The sequence below is a fragment of the Leopardus geoffroyi genome, chromosome C3 (assembly GCF_018350155.1).
Source record: "Leopardus geoffroyi isolate Oge1 chromosome C3, O.geoffroyi_Oge1_pat1.0, whole genome shotgun sequence".
NCBI lineage: Eukaryota > Metazoa > Chordata > Mammalia > Carnivora > Felidae > Leopardus > Leopardus geoffroyi.
Genome location: NC_059338.1, coordinates 59,343,971 through 59,366,134, shown reverse-complemented (window position 1 = coordinate 59,366,134; position 22,164 = coordinate 59,343,971). Strand labels below are relative to the sequence as shown.

The following is a 22,164-nucleotide window of genomic DNA, read 5'->3' as shown; positions in this document are numbered from 1 at the left end:
ACCCCGAATGTCAATTTCTGAAATGTTAAGGGCCTATCACTACGTTCTTAGTATCTCCTATTGATGTCAGTTTGTTAGCTCAGGAATATAAAAATATATTTGAGTTCCAGTTTGCCTATTAAATTACCATGTTCACTATATTAGATACGGAATTATAATTTATTCAGACAATTACACGCTTACAAATTGAATTTTATTTAAAAGCAAAACAAACAGGGGTGCCTGGGTGGCTCAGTCGGTTAAGCGTCCGACTTTGGCTCAGGTCATGATCTCGCAGTCAGTGAGTTCGAGCCCCGCGTCGGGCTCTGTGCCGACAGCTCAGAGCCTAGAGCCTGCTTCAGATTCTGTGTCTCCCTCTCTCTCTGCTCCTCACCTGCTCATGCTCTGTCTCTGTCTCAAAAATAAATAAACATTAAAAAAAAATTTTTTTAAAGCAAACAGACCTGCAGATAGTTTCATTGTAAAGGGTGTATGCATTTTTAGTTTTTGCTAACTGAATAATAAGTAAAGTTTTCAGTGGAAAAAAACCACTGAAAATATAATAATAGCTAAATTAGCATTATAATAAATTGTAATAAAACTAAAGTCTCACATTTTCTTGGATTTGGGATACTTTTTTCTTTTTAATGTTTATTTTTGAAAGAGCATGAGTGGCGGAGGGGCAGAGAGAGAGTGAGACACAGAATTCCAAGCAGGCTTCTGGCTCTGAGCTGTCAGCACAGAGCCCATTGCGGGGCTCGAAATCATGAATCATGACTATTTTTTTTAATTGAGGTCTAATTGACATATAACGTTACATTAGTTTCAGGTGTACAATATGATTCAATATTTGTCTACACTGTGAAATGATGACCACATAAGTCTAATTTCCCCTGTCACCATGTAAAGTTGCATAATATGCAATACAGTATTGTTGAATATAGTCATTGTGCTGTAATTACATCCCCATGACTTACTATTTTATGACCGGTAGTTTGTACCTCTTGACCCTCTTCTCCCTGTTCACCCACCACCCAGTCACCCTCCCCTTTAGCAACCACCAGTCTGTTCTCTGCATCTATGAGGTTTGTTTTGTTTGTTTTCCTTTTTAGATTCCACCTATAAGTGAAATCATATGATATTTGTCATTCTCTGACTTACTTCACTTAGCATAATACCCTCCACGTCCATTCGTGTTAACACAAATGGCAAGACTTCATTCTTTGTTATGGCTGAAGAGTATTCCATTGTGAATATAACCACACTTTCTTTATCCATTCATCCACGGATGGACACTGGTTGTTTCCATATCTTAGCTATTGTGAATAGTGCTACAGTGAACATGAGCGTGCATATCTTTTCTAATTACTGTTTTTGTTTTGTTTTGTGTTTTCCGATAAATACCCAGAAGGGGAATTGCTGGTAGTTCTATTTTAGTCTTTTGAGGGTCCTCCATGTTGTTTTCCATAGTGGCCGTACCAATTTACATTCCCACTAGCAGTGCACTAAGATTCCCTTTTCTGTGTACATCCTCAGGAGTACTTGTTATTTCTTGTCTTTTTGATAATAGCCATTCTGACAGGTATGGGGGGGTATCTCATTGTGGTTTTGATTTGCATTTCCCTGATGATTAGTGATGTTGAGTATCTTTTCATGTACCTGTTGGCCATCCATATGTCTTCTTTGGGAAAATTGCCCGTTTTTATCAGATTGATTTTTTTTCTGTATTGAGTTGCACAAGTCCTTTCTATATTTTGTCATAAATTGACCGTATGTGCCTGTGTTTATTTCTGGACTCTCTATACGGTAGTACAGATCAACAGTATTAATCTCTGTGTCTGTTTTTACGCCAATACCATACTGGTTTGATGATTATAGGTTTGTAATATAGTTTATAGTCAGGCAGTGTGATGCCTCTAGCTGTAGCCTTTCTCAAGATTGCTTTGGCTCTTCAGGCTCTTTTGTGGTTCTATACACATTTTAGGATTATTCACAGAAACAATTTCTGTGAAAAATGTCATTGGGATTTTGATAGGGATTGCATGGAATCTGTAGATTGGTTTGAGTAATACTGGCATTTTAACACTATTCTTCCAGTTCATAAGCACAGAAGATCTTTCCATCTATTTGTGTCCTCTTCAGCGTCTTTCATCACCATCTTGTGGTTTTCAGCGCATAGGTCTTTCATCTCCTTGGTTAAATTTACTTCTAGGTATTTTATTCTTTTTGATGCAGTTATAAATAGGATTGTTTTCTTAATTTCTCTTTCTGATAGTTTGTTGTCAGTTATAAAGACAAAACAGATTTTTATATATTGGTTTTTGTATTCTGCTACTTTACTGAATTCAGTTATTAGTTCTAACAGTTTTTGGAGGAGTCTTTAGGGTTTTCTAGAGGTAGAATCATGTCATCCCCAGACAGTGACAGTTTTACTTCTTTGTGTCCAATTTGGATGCCTTTTATTTCTTTTTCTTGCCTAATTCCTCAGGCTAGGACTTCCAATACTGTTCCTCCAATTGAGGAAATTGGAGTATGTTTATGGGCCAGCTGGAAGGAACCACAAGAGAGAAAGAGGCTGAAGACAGAAAAACAGTTGATGGAACTAAGGTAGGGGGAAGAGCTAGGCTCACAAGTACAGAGTGGAAGATACACTTTGAAACTGGAAAGAGATGTGTCCGTTTTTCTGCAACTGGGGAGAAGATAGGATTGAAGAATGACAGAACATCGAGGTGGCAGGAAAAAGGAAAATGAAGAATAATTCAAATTAAAATTGCTTCATCCTTTTCATTTATCGTTAAAGTAGTTCAAGTGGGTATTTAAGACAAAAGCAAGGATGGGAGTAAAAATAATGGCAGCAGTTAAAATGTGTTGAAATGTTACTAGGTATGCATGGCTTGTTGCTTTATTAGGTATGCTTTACATCATAATTGTTAAGATATTCCTATCAGGTAAGTAGTATGCCTGTTTTACAGATAAGGGAACTTAATTCAGAACTGTTAATTTATGATCATAAAGACCACGAGCCATTCATTCCTTTTCATTATCTTACACTGCCTCAAATTTGAGAGTTTGAGTAGAGTGAATGAGTTTTGACATAGTTACCTTAAGGAACTGATATAAATAAACAAACAAACAAATAAGATTAATAAACTTTGGGGGGGTGGGGTCAGGCTTAGTTTTGTTGTTTTTTTTTTTTTTTTTAATTTTTTCCCACACTTATTTATTTTTGAGAGAGAGAGAGAGAGACAGCGTGAGTAGGGAAGGGGCAGAGAGAGAGGGGGACGCAGGATCTGAAGCAGGCTCCAGGCTCTGAGCTGTCAGCGCAGAGCCTGACGCGGGGCTTGAACTCATGGATCACCAGCCACCCAGACACCCCCAGGCTTAGTTTAAAGAAAACAAATGTGTTGTTTATCTAGCCAATAGGTTCTATAACCTTTTCATAGCCTCACTTAAAAAGTCCAAGATCATGAGTGAAGAAAATGGAAGATTGGATTATTTTGCCAGAATAATTTCCTCTCAACAAAATTATACATCTGGATAAGAGAATAGTAATGATATTTCTTATAGTATATTAGACAAGGATACTGCCAAGGATATTTCCCCTACGGGAAGCAATAGCTCTTCATTTCTTCCTCCGCCCAGCCCTTGGTAACCTCTAATCTATTTTCTGTCTTTCTAGATACTTTATAGAAGTGGAATCATACAATATTCTTTTGTGTTGGACTTGCTTCATTTAGCATATTTTCAAGGTTCGTTATGTTATAGCATGTGTAGCTTAATAATCTTCCATTGTGTGCATATTCCACATTTTATTTCTCTGTCTATTGATAGACGGCTGGGTTGTTTTCGCCTTTTAGCTACAGCTGCAGTGAACGTTGGTGCACAAGTATCTTAGAGTCGCTGTTTTTCAGTTCTTTGGAGGATATAACTAGTAGTAAAATTGTTGAGTAAATCAACACAAATTTATTATCTTTACGGTTCTGGATGTTAGGAGTTCTAAAATTAGGGTGTTGTAAGGCCTGCATTCCTTCAGGAGGCTCTGTAGAGAATCCACTTTCTTCCCTTTTCTAGCGTCTGTAGGCCCCCTACATTCCTTGATTTGTGGCATCTTCCTCTGTCTTCAATGCTGGAAGTGAGGTCTCTTCAGGTCTTTCAGTCTGTCCATCTGACTCCTGCTTCCGTCATCACATCTTCTCTCTCACTGACCCCCTCTTCCTCTTTCCCCACCTCCGCCTCTAAGTAGGGCCTGCAGCCCAACATAGGGCTTGAACTCAAGACCCTGAGATCAAGAGTCAGACACTTCTAGCGGACTGAGCCATCTAGGCACCCCCTCCCTTTCCTCTTATAAGGAACGTTATGATTACCCACAGACTTGAGCATAATCTTGCCATCTCAAGACCTTTAATCAGATCTGTAAAATCCTCTTGCTGTGTGAGGTAACTGTTCATAGCTTCTAGGAATTAGGTTGTAGACCTCTTTGGCCATTGTTCTGCCTCATACACTACTTTATTCTGAATTAAATCTGGTCAACTGTGGTATAGATAGCAATTGAAAAAGTCAAAAAATTGTATTAAGTTTTATAAACATGAGTAGAAACAACCGAAGAATTTTTTTTTGATGTTGGAAATATTGGACAAATTTTAAAGTCTTGCTCAGTTTTAATCAGCAAACTTCTTTCATCAGTACTTCTAGCAAATGGTCATCTACCCTGTGCCTGGGCTCATCCACTGACCGGGAATAGTAGTGTTTGTTTGTTTGTTTGTTTGTTTGTTTGTTTGTTTGTTTGTTTTTAAATGTTTATTTTTGAGAGAAAGAAAGCTTGTGCAGGCTAGGGGCGGAGAGAAAGGGAGACAGAATCCGAACCAGGTTCCTCACGGTCAGCACAAAGCCTGATGTGGAGCTTGAACCCACGAACTGTGAGATCATGACCTGAGATGAAGTTGGACACTCAACTGCCTGAGCCACCCAAGGCCCCGGGAATAGTAATTTTTGATGCATCTTATTCTATTGTATAGCCCTGTTACCTATATTCTTTTGAATTCTGCCCTTAGGAGTAATAAAGATTGAAATGATTTTCCAAACCTTTTAAAACATGAAAACTCTTCTGGGACATCTGGGTGGCTTAGCCCATGAAGCCCCCACGTCTTGATTTCAGCTCAGGTCGTGGTCTTACAATTGATGAGTTCGAGCCCCGTGTCAGGCTCTGCACTGACAGTGTGGAGCCAGCTTGGGATTCTGTCTCCCACTCTCTCTGCCCCTTCCCCACTTGTGCTCTTGCTCTCTCTCTCAAAATAAATAAATAAACTTAAAAAAAAAAAAAAAGAAAGAAAGAAGGCTCTTCTGGAAGTCACTGCCATATTTTAAGTCTCCTCCATTTACTTGACATTTGTTTTAAAGTGCTAATTTATTATAAAATATTATAATTTATTATAGCCTAATAATTTATACCGTAATATTACAATAAGGGCTATCAGTAAGTATTTACTAGGTGTGTTAAACACTTTGTATAGATTGTGTCAGTTAATCCTTGTAACAGTCATATGAGGCACTATTTTTCTCTTTTTATGGATCAGGGAATGGAGACTCAGAGATGTTTGATCCCTTTACAAAGGTCACACGTATCTATAAACGTGAGCAGAGCCATTCTCTTATCCTTTTGAGCTGTGTTGTTCCTTATGTTTTGTCTTCCTTGTGCAAGACACTGTAAGAACACCAAAGCTAAATAAAATATTGATTTTGTTCTCAATAAACATCTCCAACAAGAAAATATGATGAAAATGTAATCGAAGATTCATAAGAAGTATGCCACGGTCCATGAGACATCAACGTGGGAGAATTTGTTTCTAGCTGGGGGCGGGTCACGGAGGGCTTTGTAGAAAGTGGAGCTTCGACTGGATTTTGAGGCCTGGGCAGGCTTTAAATGTGATGGTAGTGATGGTGTCTATGCTTGGCATGAGGAAGCAGTAAAATGAAGAGGAGATAGATTGGCCAGAAGTTCTCTGATCCCTTCAGGTTTTCTTCCATCTTGTCATATGACTTCTAGATCCTTTATCATTGGTCATCCTCGGAATTAGACAGTGTTCCAGTTCTTCAGACTTCCAGTGCAGCCATTACCGTCACCATTGGCTTATTGTTATCTTTGAAGACTTACCATGGCTTATTGTAATTATGTTTTATAATTAAGGTAAAAATGACATTAGATTTAAATTTTTTTAAATACAAGACGTTATTTTTTTGATAGTATTTAATTGCTTTGAAATATTAAAACATTTCAAAGCAACTGACTCACTTGTTGATTATGTGTTTGTGGTCAGTGAACTGTGTTATGATAGAGCTACAGCTCCCCAGCTCTGTCGTCATTTACCTGAATTTTCATTCAGGTGACTTTTTTTCCCAGGGTAATGTCAAGAGCCTTTCGCAACTAAAGAGACCAGATAATTTATTAATGCAGCCCAGTATACATCTGTGAAGTTGCATTCCAAAAATATTTTATCAGAAGTTTCTAGCAACCAGGGATATATTTGTTCTGTGGGATTTATTAGTGCCAGAGCTGATATTAGGGAATTATATTCGTAAGAGAGCCTGAGCAGATATCGTTTTCTCCAAGATAAAGAGAAGGATCCTGAAAGACCAGGGCACCAGTAAATATACCTGCTGTTCTTCGTAGTCATTGAAGAATTTTGAAATCTTCAACCAGCATGAGTTTTGGAAGACATTTCCAGAGGAAATACAGTTTTTTCAGAGAAGCCTCAGAAATCCACTGAGAACAGGCCTCCCATAAAGTTCTCATCAAAATGGTAGAGCAATAGCAGATTTCAGACTCCAAAGGACTATTTTCCCTTTGAACTTACGTTTATCCAAGGGCCATTTCTGATACTCTTACTGTTTCTGTCATTATTATTTTAAATTTATTATGTGTTTTACTGTGTAGACTACATTCTGTACTGGCCAAAGTGGTCGTATCTAAGCCTGACGGTGGAAGTACCAATATGGGTTTTTCTTGGAGTTGCTAAAGTTTTAAATAGTGGGCAGTTCCTTGGGTCAGTGAAACTGGCTGCAGCACTTCTAGAGAGCCTCAGGTGGAGGGTATACAGTGTGCTTGTGGTCTAGAAGCGAAAAGCAAATGCCTGTAGTAAAGATGGATCTTCCTCTGGTGTTTGGTTTGATAGATATCGGTTACAGGATATGGCTTCTAGAATATTCTGACCATTGCATTTTGAGAAACTTGACCTGGCCCTGCCCCGTTGGTTCATGTTGGAATTTTGGGGTTTTTGTTTGTTTTTTGTTTCTGGTGTACGAAGCAGGGAGCTATAATTACTGAAGCTGTGAGAATACTAAGTGGCATTTAATTCAAATCTTAATTCAAGACTATTTTTTTAAGTTTGTTTATTTTTTTATTTTGAGAGAGAGAGAGAAAGCACATGAACAGGGGAGGGTCAGAGAGAGAGAGAGAATCCCAAGCAGGCTCTGCACTAGTGGTGGGGCTCGAACTCACAGACTGTGAGGTCGTAACCTGAGCCAAAACCCAGAGTCAGTCGGTTGACATCATCCAATTCGTGACCTTGGCTCAGGTCATGATCCCAGGGTCATGAGATTGAGCCCCATGTCGGGCTCCGCGCTGAGCACGAAGCCTGCTTAAAGAGCCTGTCTCTTCCCCCCTCGGCCACTCTCCCCAGCTCTCTTTCTCTCTCAAAAATAAAAATTAAATGAAGGAAGGAAGGAAGGAAGGAAGGAAGGATCCTTTTGCCAAGAGATAACCTAAGAATAAATACAGAATTTTAAAGGTAGTATCCATTTCATTTTTATTCACTCCCAGTAGAAATTTGGAACATTAATGAAAGAGGATTTATTGCTAAAAGGCCCCTTTAGGTAGAGATTATGGGATTGTTTGTAATAATAATTTTCTCCTTCCTCCCTTAGAGGGCAGTTTTGTTTCCTGTCATGTTAACTTTTTGTGGGCTTTTTTTTTTCCAACAAGTATAAAAGAATTTTCTAGCCCTGTTATACTTTACCTCTTACTTGAAGCAAGAGAGCTAAACTCATTACTCCTTCAGTTAGAGCCATTGTATGGAACTCAGGCGTAGAGCAGTGGCAGTGGAAACAAGGGGTCAGATTTAATGAGCATATGTGGGAGGAGGAGAGGAGACGGAGAGGGAGTGAAAGAAGCCGGAAGGGACTCGAGTGCCCATGTTTGGCCTGGGACCGGGATAGATGTAGTGCCATTCTCTAGAGCAGGGACCGCCTGAGCTGCGAGTAGACTTGACAATGAGGTGATGCATTAAGTTCTGAAAGTGTTGCATGGGGGGTGCCTCGTGGTGCCTGCAGGCCAACAAGCGCACAATTGACGCCGGGGCTAGGAAAGAAACCCGGCTGCTGACGTAGGAGTGGGAGTACTTAGCAGGAACACACTGCTGGGAAGAGAGTGGAGCGAGCCTGGAAAAGAACCAAGGACACACCTCTTCCACAGCGCTGAACGGGCTGGCAGAGGAAGAGGAGCCATGCAGGGGCCCTGCACCACCCGGGAGGACGGCCACGGCTGCGTACGGCTGTCAAGGTTACAATAAATTAAGTTGCAGATTCCATCATGCCGGCCACACTTCTAGCGCTCGGGAGCCACGTGTGGTGAGAGGCTACCATACTAGGTAGCACATATAGGTGACATTTCCATCGTTACAGAAACAAACGTCTGCTGGACGGTGCTTAAGTAGACTGATGGGCAACCGTGGAGCTCAGCAGTGAAGCAGACCGCAGCATGCGGGGAGTTCGTGTCTGGTGTAGTCAGGTCCTGCGGAGAGGTCAAGATGGGGGGGGGGGGGGGGAGGCTTAAACTGTGACCTCTGCAGTTGATGGTTAGTCATTACTAGGGGGCCTGTAAATGGTTTTGGGTAAATGATAGAGAAAGAAATCGCTGTGGCTAGAGAAGTGAATGACTGAAGAAGGGGAATGATGAATGTAGGCCACTCTGAACAGAAACTGTGAGAGGTTGTATAGCATAGTGGTTAGGAGCTCGGGCTCTGCAACCAGACCACCTGGAATCAGGTCCCTGGGTCTTTTCACTTACCAGTCATGTTACTTTGGGCAAATGGTTTCTTTCCGTGTCACAGTTTTCTTAGCTGTCAGTAGTAATAAATCATTGTATAAAAGCGATGTATACATTGAAAGCAAATAGATGTATGACTCAGTAGGTGCTCAGTAACTGGCAGTATTTATTCTGAACGTGACGATGATGGTGGTGATTCTATATTAAATAAATGGAAGGAAAGAATAGGAGAGGAGGTCAAGTACATTTGTATGTTAAGGAGAGGAACCAGTAGGAGGGAGTGGTACAAAAAGAATGGATGATTCAGGAGTCAGAATTCCCAGGAAGGGAAGCTTTAGGTTTCTAAGCACTGATAACTGAAGTAGCTTAGAATAGAAGGCCCCCCGACCCCCATTACTGGGTCTGTAGCACAGTTTCAGCAGCCCATTGGCTGGGTGAGACTGGTTGCTATGGGCAACCTTTGAGCCCAAAGGGAATCAAGATTTGTACGGTCAGATTTGTTTGCGTTTTTGTTTAATTGAGGTGAAATGTATATAACATAAAATTAACCATTTAAGGTGAACAATTCATTGGCATTTAAGTACATTCACAGTTTGTGCAGCCACTGCCTCTATCCAGTTCTGGAATAGTTTCATCGCCCCCAAAGGGAAGCCTTTACTCAGGAAGCAGCTATTTTCTTCTCCCCCCCGCCCCTGGCAACCATCCATTCTGTATTCTGTCTCTACAGATTTACCTATTCTGGATATTTCCTATGAATGGAATCCTATGCCGTGTGACCTTTTGTGTGTCTGGCTTCCTTCACTTAGCATAATGCTTTCGAGGCTCATTCATGTTGTAGCATGTATGATATTCACTCCCTTTTATGGCTGAATAATATTCCACTGTATGTATACACTGCAGTTTGTTTATCCAGTCATCTGTTGATGGACGTTTGGGTTGTTTCTACTTTTTGGCTGTTATGAGTAGTGCTGCTGTGAACATGCATGGACAGAGATTTGTTTGAGTACCTGTTTTCAGTTCTTTGGGGTATATTCCTAGCAGTGGAATTGATGGGTCACTATAATAATGCTGTGTTTAACTTTTTGAAGAACCACCAAACTCTTTTCCACAGCAGCTGAACCATTTTACATTTCCACAGTCAGCGTACAAAGATTCCAGTTTCTCCACATTCTTGCCAACACTTGTTTTCCGTGTTTTTTCCTCTTATGGGTATCCTAATGGGTTGAATAATGTACTTTTTTTTAATGTACTTTTTTTTTAAGTTTATTTATTTATTTTGAGAGAGAGAAAGAGGGAGCAAGGGAGGGGCTGAGAGAGAGGGAGAAGAGAGTTCTCTTTGCAGGTTCTACATTGTCAGTGCAGGGCCCGACGTGGGGCTCGAACCCACAAAACTGCGAGGTGACCTGAGCTGAAACCAAGAGTTGGACACTTAACCAACTGAGCTACCCACGTGTCCGAATAACGTACTTTTAAAGTAGCAAACTGCACTCATTTTTCCTCAGGAAATAATATTAGAAACGGAATCCTTTCTCTTTTTTCCAATTGTGTCTTTGTGTATCTCCCTCGATATCGTGGTCAGAATGTCTTATAGTAATGAGATGAAGAGTGGCTAATATAAACTGTGTTTATATCTGAACCATTAGGTTTTCACTTTTCTTACCTTGGTGGTTCAGGCCTCACTGTAACCCCAGCCCACCTTTATGTCTGCATCTCCCCTTCTTCTTAGCCACGCTAGAACTCTCAAAGCACTTTGTACCTTTCTTTGAGCAAATCCTGTGTTCTGCCTTTCTTTGTTTGAGGATGGTGACTCTGTTCTTGTTTGTGTTGTACCTTCTACCATCTCCCTGTAGATAACTTCTTTGTGGTGCTTGTCTCTCACATTACAGTAATTTTTCTTATCTGTCACCCATACCTAACTGTGAGCCCCATGTCGTTTCGGCGTATAACTTGTTTACCTTTGTAACCCCAGGACCTAATAGAATACCTAAGATTGTTCATTTGGATTCCTGGATGGTAAACTTTCGTATTACAGTGTCTTCTGCTTCTGGTAGGGAAACGTTGAATGTTCTCCTCCATCACATAGCCATTTCAGGTTAATTTCATCTCTTCCACTTTAAGGTTCAACCAAAATGTTGCCTCCAGGAAGTTTTCCCCAGCATTGCCTGTTCTCTTCTCCCTTCAAGTCCCCTTTCTGTGTTCTGGTCATACATACCCTGTTGTTGACCACCCTATCTGTTGTGGCAGTTGCCACAATGTGTGTATCTTTGTATGAAACTGAAAGCACCGTGGTTACTGGTACACCCCCACCAGACTCCTTATGTCTTTTCCTCATTATTTTTTCATTGCGTTTATTCCTATCTGATGTTCAGTATCTTTCACTTTTATTGTCTCTTCCCCACACTGGAATGTAAGCTCTATGAAACCGTAGTCTCTGTCTCTCTTCTTTACTATTCTATCTCTTGCATCAAGAACAGTGTCTGCCACATAGATACTCAGTGTACTCAGTGAGTATTTCTTTAATGAATGAATTAATAGGCCTGAGAACTAATTAAGAGCAAGGACTGTGTTGTTTTCATCTTTATCTAACCTCAGTACTTGACACACCAATGCACAGTAAATGTTTGTTGAATGTAGCGTTTATTCTTCCAGGAGGATCTTTCTTCTACATGATATTCTTGGTTCTCTTTAGTTTTTGTTTATGCCTAAATAATTATAGCAAAACAGAAAATGCACATAAACAAAAACAGTAGTCTCACTGCAAACGGGAGATGATTCAGTCATAACTCTCGTGTGTATTGCCATAATGATAGGTTTATCCTATAAAGGTAAAACCGTTCATTTGAAAGGAAAAATTTCAGGGCGCCTGGGTGGCTCAATCGGTTAAGCATCCAACTCTTGATTTCAGCTCAGGCCATGATCTCATGGTTGAGAAGATGAAACCCCGTGTCGGGCTCTGTGCTGGCAATGGGATTCTCTTTTGCTCTTTCTCTGCCCCTCCTCCACTCATACTATCTCTCAAAATAAATAAATAAACACTAAAAGAAAGAAAGAAAGAAGGAAGGAAGGAAAGAAAGAAAGAAAGAGAAAGAGAAAGAAAGAAAGAAAGAGAAAAGAAAAGAAAAGAAAAGAAAAAAGAAAAGAAAAGAAAGAAAAATTTCTTTCAAATTGTAGAGATGGGCAACCTGATTGGTTAAGACTTAGTTAATGATTTTGGAAACAGCCAAATAATCCCTATATCTATATTCCAAAGTAGTCACTATTAGAATAGGTTAAAAATAATGAAGGTAGTATAGAGTTTTCAGATGGGCCAGATTTTTTTTTTAATGTTTTATTTATTTTTGAGAGAGAGCATGAGCAGGGGAGGGACAGAGAGAGAGAGACAGAGACAGAGAATCCCAAGCAGGCTCTGCGTTGCCAGCACGAAACCCCATGTGGGGCTCAAACTCATGAACCAGGAGACCATGACTTGAGCCGAAATCAAGAGTCAGACGCTTAACCAACTGAGTCACCCAGGGACCCCACAGATGGACCAGACTGTAAGAGGAGATCATGTACACTGCAAGTTAAATTAAGTTCCCCATTTAATTAGCCAAGGTTACTAAATGTTATTGGAAGCAAAGTAGCCTCAGCACAGGTATAGTATATTTAATGTAGCTTCCCTCTGTCCCCAACATTCTTAATTGCAGGGATGGGGGAAGGCAGCTGCCTATGACACTCTGCTTACAAGGAGGATCTTAATAGATCTGAGAATAAAGAGCATACCTTGCCCTTTTATATATTCGGGGTTTAGGTCTCCACTCACAGTAAATAATTTTTGATCCTCCTTTGAAATTAGAGAATACCTAAATATTTTCCAGCATTCCAGAAATTTCAGTTCTCTGTAACCCACTTCTTTCCTCTGATTTAATTCTGTTTTGTGATGTGAATGATTCTGATACTTGGTCTGAGAACCACAGTAACAAATCTATTTCCATGCATTTAGCAAAAGAATCTGAGGCCATGGACATTAGAAAAAAGATTTTTTTCTTTTTAAAGTATCATGGTTTCCTTTAGACATAGTTCTATCCTGGAGAGATTACAAAAATATCATATTCCTGTAAGTTTTAATTACTGGCCTTAAAGGGTTGATCTATTTGAAAAATATTAATGTTATCTCTTAAGTAAGGATTAATTGCCCTTACTTAAGAAAAACTAGGTTGAATAGGCATTAAGTTTTGGGGAAATATTATAGCTAGATGGGCCCTTAAAGTCTTCCTAAAGAGTAGATTCCAGAAGCATGTTGAGGAATACCTGGCACTGTGCAGCATAGAGGAGATGTAGAGGACATCTGTGCTGGGGTCCTATTATGAGGGCATCACCTCACCTTTCTCTCTGACTCCTCCTTCCTCCCCCCGTTCTTCTCCTCCTGTCACCATTCTTTATTCCCTACTAAGTTGTGTTTCCTGTCCCAGTTATGCATTTTAACATTAGTGTTCAGAGGGTGTAGATTTCCATGTTCATTTATGGAGAAACAACAATAGGAAGAGGGTAAATGAGTGAACCGTTCCCCTTACAAAAAAACAGATGTACTCTGCACAGGTTAAATAACGGAAGTCAGTCTCCTCTTAGAGATCACTTTGGAGATGACATTGAAGGAAAAATGGAAAGGAAGCCTGTTTTAGGAAAAGTGAAAGTTGTTATCACTAGTTGTAATACTCTTGATAGATAATGTGGAAAATAAAGATTAATGTAGGGGCGCCTGGGTGGCGCAGTCGGTTAAGCGTCCGACTTCAGCCAGGTCGCGATCTCGCGGTCCGTGAGTTCGAGCCCCGCGTCAGGCTCTGGGCTGATGGCTCGGAGCCTGGAGCCTGTTTCCGATTCTGTGTCTCCCTCTCTCTCTGCCCCTCCCCCGTTCATGCTCTGTCTCTCTCTGTCCCAAAAATAAATAAAAACGTTGAAAAAGGAAAAAAAAAAAAAAAAAGATTAATGTAGCTACTATTGGCATTTTGATTCGTTTCCTGTTTTGAGTCCCCCCCCCCCCCCTTTTTGTTTCTGGCCAAAAGTTGTTTTTATTTAATGTGGTAATATTTTTCATAAGCTATAAAATTGGACTGATCCACTTAAAAATTTTATCTTATCCTAAAATAGGTATTACTGAAGCAACAAGCTGTGAAGTAAAAACCAAAGGCTTGCAGCACGTGGGTGGCTCAGTCGTTTAAGCCTCCAGCTCTTAACGTTCGGCTCAGGTCATGATCTCATGGTTTGTGAGTTCGAGCCCCGCTTCAGGCTCTGTGCTGACTGTGCAAAGCCAGTTTAGGATTCTCTCTCTCCCTCTCTCTGTGCCCCTCCCTCGCTTGCTCACTCTCTCTCTCTCTCTCTCTCTCTCTCTCTCTCTCAAAATAAACTTAAAAAAAAAAAAAAGAAAACCCGAAGGCTCAAATTTCTTGTACCCTCATCATGTGCTATCTCCTTATGAGCGTGACCTTACTGTAGTTACTGGTTGGCCACTTGGTTAATATTCTTTGCTAATTAGTGTTGAATTGGACTCCTTGGTCACAGGATGGTCTAGTAGAAGGAACAATGAGAAGAGAGTCAAGCGATTCCGAATTTCAGTCTTGGCCTCTGTTACTATCCAGCTCAGTTATTTCAGTGGGAATAGTTCTGCGTATTTTTCTGTTTTTCTCATGTGTAAACTAAGGCGGTTGATTGATTCCTTTTGATGGTCCCTTTCAGTGTTGTCTTTTCCCAAATGCCACATAAATGGAATCATACAAGGTAGCTATTGAGTCTGGCTTCTTTCACTTAGCATCGTATGTTTGAGATTCATCCACATTGTTGTGTGTGCCATAGCTCACTTTTCTCCCTTCCCCACCCCAGAAAATGCTGGAGAAGTACCAAATGTGTTGCAGTAGTATATAGAAGGTACAGATTTTTGCTTTTGGGTTAGAGAGCTGGGAACGGTGAAAAGGTAGCGTTTGAGCTGCGCCCTCTTAAAGGGCTTTGAGAGTCAGAAACCTGTGTGAAGCTGGGTAGCGTGAACTCTTCCTGAAGCAAGGAAGCCTTTGTTTTTGTATGTGATCCTTGAGTGCTGGTTATGAAGAGAGAAACGAACTTCCGGGGAGATGAGGACTCCCTGTTTCTTGAACTCCACGTGCATTCAGCGGGGCCTTCACTGGAACCCGTGCTGGCCTTGGACTCACCTCTGATGGATTCCCTGCCACATCCCTTAACATTCCCAAACCTCTTCTCTTATCTAGAACCTTTCTACCTTTTTTCTGTTTTCCTGTTTTTATTTTCTGAAAATGCCTACCTTTGGACTACTGAGAAAAGTGTAGCTGTCTGATTTGAGCCCCACCACCTCCCTGTGCATTACATGTTTCTAGGTCCGTCTTCTCCTTTTCGTTCGCTTTTAAGAAATTCATTTCCATTATTATGATCCTCCACTTTTCACTCTTAATTCTGTGTCTTCTCATTTCCTTCATGTTCCTGCCTCATCTCTTCACCTCCTCTTGTTCTTGTATCTTCAGTGTATCCCTTCCCATAGAACCTTCCCTCAAAATCTCGAGGTATGTGTGGGTTTATCAGCCCACAGACTTCACCCTCCACCCCAGTCTACACCCCTTTCAACTACTGTCCTCTCTCTCTCCCACCACTGCCAGACTTACTAAAGGAAGGACCCCTGCTCACCACTTTGGCTTCATTACCACCTGCTTTTTCCTTTGCTCCTTGCCATCTGGATGTGTCTCTGAAATTGCACTGCAACTATTTTGTCACTGTGGGTGTTTTCCTGTTTTCACGTGTACGTAATACTCTTAGAATCCTGTACGTGAACATGTATGTATAAACACTCCTGTGTCTACCACTCTGGCCATGAATCAGACTGTTGCCATGTCCCAGGGGGCCAGTGTAGGTCCACCCTGGTCACAGTCGCTTCTTCTGTCACAGAGGGAACAATCATCCTGAATTCAGCATTATTGGTCACATTGCTTTTCTTTCCACATTTTTTGCATCTGTGTATTTACTTCCTCAAATAATACTTAGATTCACCTGTCCCCACTACATAAATCGAATCATACTATGTTCTGACTGGTTTCTTTTGTTCAACATTATGTTTCGGAGATTCATCCAAGTTAGTACATATGTCTATAATTCATTTTCACTGGATATAGTATCCCATTATATGAGTACATCACCAGTTTTCTATCCGTTTTATTAGTGATGGACATTTGGGTTGTTTTAGGCTTTTGCTATTCCAGACATTACTGCCATAAGATAATTTTGTACTTATCTCTTGATGCATATGCATGAAAGTCACCAGAGTTTCCTTAGTAGTGTAATTGCTGAACTTATTCCAGTACTGAACTTATTCCAGAACTTACTCAGTACTGCCAGCAGTGTTTTTTCCTTTTTTTTTTTTTTTTTTAATTCATTTATTTAAATTCTCGTCAGTTAACATACAGTGTAGTATTGGTTTCAGGAGTAGAACCCAGCAGAGCACCCAGTGCTCATCCCAACAGTGCCCTCCATAATGCCCATCACCCATTTAGCCTGTCTCCCCTCCAGCAACCCGCAGTTTGTTCAGAGTCTCTTATGGTTTGCCGCCAGTTTTCCAAAGCATTTGTACTGGTTTATATTGCTACCAACAGAGAATAAGAATTTGTCTCACCAAAACTTGACATTAACCACCTTTGTAATTTTAGCCAATTTAGTGGGTGTAAAGTGGTATTCTTTTGGATTTTAATTTGCATTTACCTAGTTTCCAAGGAAGCCGAACACCTTTTCTAGTGTTTGTGCACCATTTATGTTTCTTCTTTTGTGAAATTCCTATTCATTTGTTTTTTGCCCATTTTTTTCTATTGGGTTGACTTTTTTAATTGATTCATACGAGTCCTTTGTGTGTTCTGAATACTAATCCTTTGTATGTATTACAAATATTTTTTTCCTTGTCATTCTCTTTATGTAGTCCTTTGATGAACAGAGCTTTCAGTTTTGAAGTAAACGTATGTCTTCATTTTTGGAGTCTCGATAAACAAATCCTTCCTTTTCTCTAGGTTATGACGATATACTCTTAGTTTGTCTTCTGAAAAGGTACTAGTTTTGTACTTCACATTTAAGCCTTTAATCCTTCTGAAAATGTCTTTTTTTTCTTGCTTGCTTGCTTTTTTTCTTCTTTATCTCTTCTGTATGGTGTGAATTGATCTAATTTCATTTTTTTCCCAAATGGGTACCCAGTTACCCTTCTATTGAAAACTCCGTCCTTTACTCCATGACGAGCAGCACTCCCTGTCGTGTATCAAGTGTCTAAAGATACGTGTGGCTCTGTTTCCAGATTCTGCTCTGGCCTGCTCGTCCTGCACAAGTGCTGCACTGTTCTAATTATTGTCATTCTGTGATAACTCGTAATGTCTCAAAGAATACAGGTCCTTCCACTTTTTTTTTTTTTTTTTTAAAGCATCTTGACCCTTTGCCCTTCTACTTAAATTTTAGAATCATGGAGCATCTGGATGGCTCAGTCAGAAGAGCATGGGATTCTTAATCTCCAGGTTGTGAGTTCAAGCCCCACGTTGGGTATAGCGATGACTAAAAAAAATAAACTTTAAAATTAATCAGTTAGGGGCACCTGGGTGGCGCAGTCGGTTAAACGTCCGACTTCAGCCAGGTCACGATCTCGCGGTCCGGGAGTTCGAGCCCCGCGTCAGGCTCTGGGCTGACGGCTCAGAGCCTGGAGCCTGTTTCCGATTCTGTGTCTCCCTCTCTCTCTGCCCCTCCCCCGTTCATGCTTTGTCTCTCTCTGTCCCAAAAATAAATAAACGTTAAAAAAAAATAATAATGAATAAATAAATAAATAAATAAAATTAATCAGTTAATTAATTAATTTTAGGATCAGTCTGTCAATCACACACACACACACACCCCAACCCTGAGAAGGAGAATGAAGGAAAAAGAGAAAGAAAATAACTTGTTGAGGGGTACCTGGGTGGCTCAGTCAGTTAGGCATCCAACTCTTGATTTCAGCTCAGGTCATGATCTCAATGGTTCGTGAGTTTTAGCCTCATATCAGGCTTTGTAGTGACAGTGTGGAGCTTGCTTGGGATTCTCTGTCTCCCTCTCTCTCTCTCTGCTACCCCCACCCCCACTCACTCTCTCTAAAAAATAAGTAAACATAAAAAAAAAAAAAAAACTTGTTGAGATTTTCATATGAAATTGCTTTGATTCCATAGATCAGTTTGGAATGGACTAATATCTTTACTGTGTTGAGGCTTCTAGTAAATGAGCATTTATTTATGCCCTCTTTATAATTTTTAAATAAAGTTTTAGTTTTCTACTGATTAGGACTTGCTATAGTTTGATAGATTTATTCCCAGAATTGTGTATTTTTGGAAGTGTTAAAATTAGTAAGAAATGTTTTCTTTTGGTGTATGAAAGCAGTTTTAAAATAGATTTTGTGTGCTGTAGCCTTATTAAACTCTCTTATTCTAGAAATAGATCATTAGATTCCTTAGGATACTCTATTTACATTATCAAATCATCTGAAAAGACAGTTTTATTTCTTTTTTCCAACTTCTGTATTTTCTTTTCTTGCCTTGTATTGTTGGCTGAGCCTTCCAGTAGCTGGCACACTTATCTTGTTCTTAATCTTAAAGGGAGTGCTTTTTACTCTTTATAAGGGTTAAGGAAGTTTCTTTCTATTCTTATGCGTAGAATTTTTATCATAAGTGGATGTTGAATTTTTCTAATTCAGTTAGAAAATTTCTAATTGAAAATTGAAAAGGCTTTTCTTTATTCTTTGAGATGATTATGTTTTCCCCTTTTAATGAATGTGGTGAATCCCATTAATTGATTTTTAAAACGTGTTTATTTTATTCATTTATTTATTTTTAAACTTCTTTTTAAATTTTTTTAATGTCTATTTTTGAGAGAGAGAGAGAGAGAGAGAGAGAGACAGAGTGAGTGGGTGAGGGGCAGAGAGAGAGAGAGGGAGACACAGAAATCTGAAGCAGGCTCTAGGCTCCGAGCTGTCAGCACAGAGCCCAATGTGGGGCTCAAACTCACGAACTGTGAGATCATGACCTGAGCTGAAATCAAGAGTCAGACACTTAACTGACCAAGCACCCCACATTTTTTTATTTTTTTAACCCCAAACTAACCCTGCATTCCTGGAATAAATCCACTGTAGTCTTTTTAAAATTTAATCTTTATTTTAAGCAGGCTCCACATACAATGTGGGGCTTGAACTCGTGACCCTGAGATCAAGAGTCTCATGCTCTGCTGACTGAGCCATCCAGGCACCCCCAGTCCATTGTAGTCTTAATATTTTACCTTATTAGATTATTTTTGCTAGTACTATTTAGGATACTTTTTTATCTGTTTGTGAGTAAAACGGGCATGTATTTTTTTTTTCCTTTTTATACTCCTCTTTGTCAGGTTTTGGTATTGAGATTCTGCTGGCCTCATAAAGTGAGTTAGGAATTGTTTACTTTTTCCCCCCTACTCTGAAAAAGTTGTGAAATACTGGAATTATTTTTTCTTTGGATTTCTGGAAGCAAGCAGAGTGAAATTGTTTTCATTTTCCTTTCGGGAAGATTTTTACTGACAAATTAAATGTATTCAAATACTACGGGACCCTTTAGATTTTCTGTTTTCTTCTTGAGTCATAATTGGTAAGTTATATTTTCTAGAGAGTAATCCATTTTTAAGTTTTACTTTCATTAGCATGAATTTTATTGGTTCATGATAATCCTCTTTTATAGTATCTGCGGCATTTTTTTATTGTGTCCTTCTTCCTGTTATCCTTAAATCATTTGTTCCTTCTCTTTTATTTTTTTATTCCATCATACCAGAAGTTTATAATCTATACGGTTCTTTTGAAAGAACCAAGTTGGTGTTTCTATTATGTAGGGTTTTTTCCCTCTTTGATTATTGTTGGTCTTTCCTTTATTCCCTTTTATCTATTATGTTTGCTTTAATTTCTTAGTATTTGATCTTTTTCTGTACCATTTGACAGCAGTAAACTACCCTGTCCTTGTAGCTTGCTTTGGCTACAAGGCTCCTGAGGCACCCTAGTCCTAAGGGGTTTTTTTTCTGTATTGTAACTGCTTAATCTTTGTCTTTACATTTCCTAATGTAGGTGCCCTCTTCAGGCTTCTTTGCTCTATATCCACTCTTAGTTGGTTGACACTTTTACTCTTCAGATTTCACCTATCACTTCCCCGTGAATGATATAACCAGGGGACCCTGTCCTTGTCTGGGCTCTTCCACTAACTAGCTGTGACATTTTGAATAATTCACTTAAGATTCCTTAACCTGTTTGTTCCAGTAAAATAAGGAGGTTGGATTCAGGAACTCCAAGGTTCACCTCAGTAACACTGCTCCAGTGGCAACTTTATAGAGTCTTTGCCTCTGGCCTCTGTCATTTCTAAATGCCTTCTGGGTCACTTTTCTTACGTTGTTTTGGGGTTTCTCAAACTCTGTATATCTTATGTTAATCTTCTTACATAATTCACCTTCTCTCCCAAGCTGTTAATACCCCCAGTTCCTTATTTATGTTCCTGTTTTCTCTGGCACACATTTGCTTTGACTCTCAACATCCTGTCTCCCTGTACCGTCTTCATACTCAAGTCTGACGTGTGTGTGTGTGTGTGTGTGTGTGTGTGTGTGTGTGTGTTCTTTCTTCTTTCCTTTTAGCCCAGGTTAGGTCTTTATGTTTTACAAGAATGATTTCCCCATGATACCTCCTTTCTTCCATCCCTTACCTTATAGGGGAGCCTCAGAGTTTTACTTAAAAAAAATACCTGCTTTTGCATCTTAAATCTCTATTTATCTGAATTGAAGTTATCTCTGTTTAATTGAATTGTCTAAGAATGTCCTTTCACTTTGCTGGCTTTAGATACCATGCCTTTATGCATCCCCCCCCCCCCCGCCCCCCGCCAAGAGGTAGAGACAGGGCACCTGAATAGTATTACTTATAGGCCACTGTGGCAGGCTCTGTACCAAGGATAGAAATCAGTCAGTCGTGTGTTATAGTGCTTTGTGATTCACAAGCTTCTCATTTTTGTGGGAACTTGCAAGTGGAACCAGTGTATAGAATTTTTAGGATCTCCATGAGAGTGAAATATTTGGTTCTGGAAGACTTCCTGTATTGGCGATGTGTTAGTTAACCGCTTGTCTCTGTTTTTCAAAATCTCATCTTCTTTCAGTCTTACGCATTTATGTAATATATATTGAGCATTAATGATTTTCTGCATGGAGATGGAGACCAGTGGCTAATGACAAAATGTGCAACTTTCAAATCATGAAACTTCTGTACGTGGCTCATGAAGGTGACCCTAATTAATTGCTTTACGTTTTATTTCACACTAGTTTCTCACTACTTGACACAAGTATGTACCCTTTTAACTTGATTAAATGTTTATGTCTAGGTAGTTCTTTAATTTACTATTTATGGGAAACTTTAGGAAAAAGCCATAAGAGAACGATATACTATGAGGGTTTAAGCAGGTGGAAATATATGGACACTCCTTTTATAATTATCTCACGGAAACCTTAAATAGGTCTTTTGAGTCATGTGATCTACCTCATTATTCTTATTAAAGTGATTCGTGTGCTAGAAATGAGAGTATATAAAGGCAGAAGTTAGTAGCCGTTTAGAAATACTACCTTAATGTTCTGCCTCGTACCGTCCCAACAGGTGTCAACAGGTGTGCTCCATGTGTGCACACCCAGGAGTGAGGACGGGCAGATGGGTTGTTTGGGTGGTAGGAAATGGCAAGTCAGTACCACCTTCATGTGCCTCAGTGATTCTTTAAGGTTCCTGGAGTCTGTTGTATTCTGTTGAGTACAAAGAATTCTGGTTATTTCTAAATAATACCTGGGGGCGCCTGGGTGGCGCAGTCGGTTAAGCGTCCGACTTCAGCCAGGTCACGATCTCGCTGTCTGTGAGTTCGAGCCCCGCATCAGGCTCTGGGCTGATGGCTCAGAGCCTGGAGCCTGTTTCCGATTCTGTGTCTCCCTCTCTCTCTGCCCCTCCCCCGTTCATGCTCTGTCTCTCTCTGTCCCAAAAATAAATAAACGTTAAAAGCTTCTCTTTAAAAAAAATAAATAAATAAATAAATAAATAAATAAATAAATAAATAAATAAATAATACCTGGATATTGTCGTTTGAAAA

The 22,164-nt window shown here is 39.8% G+C and overlaps 1 protein-coding gene across 3 annotated transcripts in view; it reads left to right on the top strand.

Annotated features, from left to right (window-relative positions):
* POU2F1 (POU class 2 homeobox 1) overlaps positions 1–22,164 on the top strand; it is a 178,112-nt gene that overhangs the window by 111,636 nt on the left and 44,312 nt on the right. The window lies entirely within an intron of this gene.